Here is a 6,017-nt window from a genome sequence, read left to right as displayed (position 1 = left end):
TTTTAATTTAATTTTAATTTAATTTTAATTTAATTTTAATTTAATTTTAATTTAATTTTAATTTAATTTTAATTTAATTTTAATTTAATTTTAATTTAATTTTAATTTAATTTTAATTTAATTTTAATTTAATTTTAATTTAATTTTAATTTAATTTTAATTTAATTTTAATTTAATTTTAATTTAATTTTAATTTAATTTTAATTTAATTTTAATTTAATTTTAATTTAATTTTAATTTAATTTTAATTTAATTTTAATTTAATTTTAATTTAATTTTAATTTAATTTTAATTTAATTTTAATTTAATTTTAATTTAATTTTAATTTAATTTTAATTTAATTTTAATTTAATTTTAATTTAATTTTAATTTAATTTTAATTTAATTTTAATTTAATTTTAATTTAATTTTAATTTAATTTTAATTTAATTTTAATTTAATTTTAATTTAATTTTAATTTAATTTTAATTTAATTTTAATTTAATTTTAATTTAATTTTAATTTAATTTTAATTTAATTTTAATTTAATTTTAATTTAATTTTAATTTAATTTTAATTTAATTTTAATTTAATTTTAATTTAATTTTAATTTAATTTTAATTTAATTTTAATTTAATTTTAATTTAATTTTAATTTAATTTTAATTTAATTTTAATTTAATTTTAATTTAATTTTAATTTAATTTTAATTTAATTTTAATTTAATTTTAATTTAATTTTAATTTAATTTTAATTTAATTTTAATTTAATTTTAATTTAATTTTAATTTAATTTTAATTTAATTTTAATTTAATTTTAATTTAATTTTAATTTAATTTTAATTTAATTTTAATTTAATTTTAATTTAATTTTAATTTAATTTTAATTTAATTTTAATTTAATTTTAATTTAATTTAATTTTAATTTAATTTTAATTTAATTTTAATTTAATTTTAATTTAATTTTAATTTAATTTTAATTTAATTTTAATTTAATTTTAATTTAATTTTAATTTAATTTTAATTTAATTTTAATTTAATTTTAATTTAATTTTAATTTAATTTTAATTTAATTTTAATTTAATTTTAATTTAATTTTAATTTAATTTTAATTTAATTTTAATTTAATTTTAATTTAATTTTAATTTAATTTTAATTTAATTTTAATTTAATTTTAATTTAATTTTAATTTAATTTTAATTTAATTTTAATTTAATTTTAATTTAATTTTAATTTAATTTTAATTTAATTTTAATTTAATTTTAATTTAATTTTAATTTAATTTTAATTTAATTTTAATTTAATTTTAATTTAATTTTAATTTAATTTTAATTTAATTTTAATTTAATTTTAATTTAATTTTAATTTAATTTTAATTTAATTTTAATTTAATTTTAATTTAATTTTAATTTAATTTTAATTTAATTTTAATTTAATTTTAATTTAATTTTAATTTAATTTTAATTTAATTTTAATTTAATTTTAATTTAATTTTAATTTAATTTTAATTTAATTTTAATTTAATTTTAATTTAATTTTAATTTAATTTTAATTTAATTTTAATTTAATTTTAATTTAATTTTAATTTAATTTTAATTTAATTTTAATTTAATTTTAATTTAATTTTAATTTAATTTTAATTTAATTTTAATTTAATTTTAATTTAATTTTAATTTAATTTTAATTTAATTTTAATTTAATTTTAATTTAATTTTAATTTAATTTTAATTTAATTTTAATTTAATTTTAATTTAATTTTAATTTAATTTTAATTTAATTTTAATTTAATTTTAATTTAATTTTAATTTAATTTTAATTTAATTTTAATTTAATTTTAATTTAATTTTAATTTAATTTTAATTTAATTTTAATTTAATTTTAATTTAATTTTAATTTAATTTTAATTTAATTTTAATTTAATTTTAATTTAATTTTAATTTAATTTTAATTTAATTTTAATTTAATTTTAATTTAATTTTAATTTAATTTTAATTTAATTTTAATTTAATTTTAATTTAATTTTAATTTAATTTTAATTTAATTTTAATTTAATTTTAATTTAATTTTAATTTAATTTTAATTTAATTTTAATTTAATTTTAATTTAATTTTAATTTAATTTTAATTTAATTTTAATTTAATTTTAATTTAATTTTAATTTAATTTTAATTTAATTTTAATTTAATTTTAATTTAATTTTAATTTAATTTTAATTTAATTTTAATTTAATTTTAATTTAATTTTAATTTAATTTTAATTTAATTTTAATTTAATTTTAATTTAATTTTAATTTAATTTTAATTTAATTTTAATTTAATTTTAATTTAATTTTAATTTAATTTTAATTTAATTTTAATTTAATTTTAATTTAATTTTAATTTAATTTTAATTTAATTTTAATTTAATTTTAATTTAATTTTAATTTAATTTTAATTTAATTTTAATTTAATTTTAATTTAATTTTAATTTAATTTTAATTTAATTTTAATTTAATTTTAATTTAATTTTAATTTAATTTTAATTTAATTTTAATTTAATTTTAATTTAATTTTAATTTAATTTTAATTTAATTTTAATTTAATTTTAATTTAATTTTAATTTAATTTTAATTTAATTTTAATTTAATTTTAATTTAATTTTAATTTAATTTTAATTTAATTTTAATTTAATTTAAATTTAATTTTAATTTAATTTTAATTTAATTTTAATTTAATTTTAATTTAATTTTAATTTAATTTTAATTTAATTTTAATTTAATTTTAATTTAATTTTAATTTAATTTTAATTTAATTTTAATTTAATTTTAATTTAATTTTAATTTAATTTTAATTTAATTTTAATTTAATTTTAATTTAATTTTAATTTAATTTTAATTTAATTTTAATTTAATTTTAATTTAATTTTAATTTAATTTTAATTTAATTTTAATTTAATTTAATTTGTTTGAAATTAAAGTTTCAAAACAAATTAAAATTAAAATTAAAATTAAAATTAAAATTAAAATTGAAATTAAAATTAAAATTAAAATTAAAATTAAAATTAAAATTAAAATTAAAATTAAAATTAAAATTAAAATTAAAATTAAAATTAAAATTAAAATTAAAATTAAAATTAAAATTAAAATTAAAATTAAAATTAAAATTAAAATTAAAATTAAAATTAAAATTAAAATTAAAATTAAAATTAAAATTAAAATTAAAATTAAAATTAAAATTAAAATTAAAATTAAAATTAAAATTAAAATTAAAATTAAAATTAAAATTAAAATTAAAATTAAAATTAAAATTAAAATTAAAATTAAAATTAAAATTAAAATTAAAATTAAAATTAAAATTAAAATTAAAATTAAAATTAAAATTAAAATTAAAATTAAAATTAAAATTAAAATTAAAATTAAAATTAAAATTAAAATTAAAATTAAAATTAAAATTAAAATTAAAATTAAAATTAAAATTAAAATTAAAATTAAAATTAAAATTAAAATTAAAATTAAAATTAAAATTAAAATTAAAATTAAAATTAAAATTAAAATTAAAATTAAAATTAAAATTAAAATTAAAATTAAAATTAAAATTAAAATTAAAATTAAAATTAAAATTAAAATTAAAATTAAAATTAAAATTAAAATTAAAATTAAAATTAAAATTAAAATTAAAATTAAAATTAAAATTAAAATTAAAATTAAAATTAAAATTAAAATTAAAATTAAAATTAAAATTAAAATTAAAATTAAAATTAAAATTAAAATTAAAATTAAAATTAAAATTAAAATTAAAATTAAAATTAAAATTAAAATTAAAATTAAAATTAAAATCAAATTAAAATTAAAATTAAAATTAAAATTAAAATTAAAATTAAAATTAAAATTAAAATTAAAATTAAAATTAAAATTAAAATTAAAATTAAAATTAAAATTAAAATTAAAATTAAAATTAAAATTGAAATTGAAATTAAAATTAAAATTAAAATTAAAATTAAAATTAAAATTAAAATTAAAATTAAAATTAAAATTAAAATTAAAATTAAAATTAAAATTAAAATTAAAATTAAAATTAAAATTAAAATTAAAATTAAAATTAAAATTAAAATTAAAATTAAAATTAAAATTAAAATTAAAATTAAAATTAAAATTAAAATTAAAGTTAAAATTAAAATTAAAATTAAAATTAAAAAAGGCTCCGATTTTTTTTTTTATTAAACATGTTTCGTCCAGCTTTCATTCGAGGCAGAAGTGTGGTTGTAGTAGTGAACGCCGATAAAAGTTCACTACTACAATCACACTTCTTGCTCGGATGACAGCTGGAATGAAAACAAGCAGCATAAAATCTATGCCTAACATTCGTCTAACAGCCCATACTAAAACATGTCTAACGTTAGTCTAATGTTAGACTAACAAACATGTTTCGAATTTGCAACATGTCTAACAAAAGTGTGTCATATCTGTCTAATTTTAGACTAACATTAGGCAAAAGTGAGACAAAAAGTTAGCCTAACATGCTGGCCAGTTAGTCTCACATTAGGCTAATGTTAGGCTAACCCTCCGTACTGGGGTGACAGAGTTGGTAGCTCTGGTCACGACAGTGACGTCATGCTCGATTGGCTCCGATCGAAAGTGACAGTCCGCCAGACTCTAACTAGACTGACTCTACTTTTGTAACGGCTACTCAAGTAATCGGTAGAATACAAGTAGCCGGTAAATCCACAATATATATAACAATAGGGCACTGCACTGTTTTGATTTTGTATGGGATTTTGACATTTCCTGGCCTTGTTGTTTACAAAATCTTAATAAGAGCGAAAGAGAAGGAAAGAATTTCGTGCAGAGCCCTATACAGTCAACTTTCGTTCGTTGCACTAAGCTCGTAGCCCAGTTAGTGAAAGACTTTCACTAGGTGGGCTGAGTTTTGAGCTGGCAAATAATCTCTAACAATAGAGATTCAGGGCTACCAACCTTGACAAATCATGCTTCACGTCAAAAAGTGACGTTTGACTTCGTTTTAACTGGGCTATAGCCCACCTAACGGGCGGCCAGTTAAAAAGTAGCCCAACGACCGAAAGTTGACTGTACTGAGTATTGCAAGCATTATTGCAACGTTAGTAATTTCGTTATTGAAGTCAGTTAATACTGTCAACTTTCGTTCGTTGCACTAAGCTCGTAGCCCAGTTAGTGAAAGACTTTCACTAGGTGGGCTGAGTTTTGAGCTGGCAAATAATCTCTAACAATAGAGATTCAGGGCTACCAACCTTGACAAATCATGCTTCACGTCAAAAAGTGACGTTTGACTTCGTTTTAACTGGGCCATAGCCCACCTAACGGGCGCCCAGTTAAAACGTAGCCCACCTAAACGTAGCCCAAAGTAGAATAACTAGCCACAGAAGTCCAATGTCGCGACTTTTCGTGTGACTAACATCTAGTTTGCCACGCCCTTACAGCGTCAGTAGCGGTACTAAAAGTGTCAAGTTAATTTTGTTTACAATAACAAAAGGTCATCTACTAGATGGACACTTAAAAATAGTAAATTATTGCAATTTAAGTTATTAAAATAATTAAATAAGAAATGTGACTTCAGCGCCATTGGAGTTCTAGTGTATTTCTATTTAGCCCAACGACCGAAAGTTGACTGTAGCTGCCTAAGTATGTTTTTTTTTATCAATTCTGTATGTGCCTTTCCTTGACCTGAAATAAGGTTTCACAGCCATCAGGGTATCGTTTTGTTAATGAATTACAAATAACAAAAAAGCAATGTCAAAATTTCACTACTGTGGTAGGGTCTAAGACCATTTGGGCAGGAGCACCTATTTTGGGCACTTGCTGCTGTAACTCAGTCAATTTAAACCGATTGACTTGAATTATTGAACATAGCTAGATATTGCGTCTTGCTAATCGTGTTTCAAAAATCAAGTCGATCGGTTCAAAATTGACTGTGTTATAGCAGCAAGTGCCCAAAATAGGTGCTCCTGCCCAAATGGTCTTAGACCCTATGTGTCTGATGCAATAAACCCAAAAATATATAACACTACTTGCCTTACCTGATTCCTTA

Source organism: Aedes albopictus, chromosome 1 (assembly GCF_035046485.1).
Source record: "Aedes albopictus strain Foshan chromosome 1, AalbF5, whole genome shotgun sequence".
Classification (NCBI taxonomy): Eukaryota; Metazoa; Arthropoda; class Insecta; order Diptera; family Culicidae; genus Aedes; species Aedes albopictus.
This window is presented reverse-complemented; position numbering follows the sequence as displayed.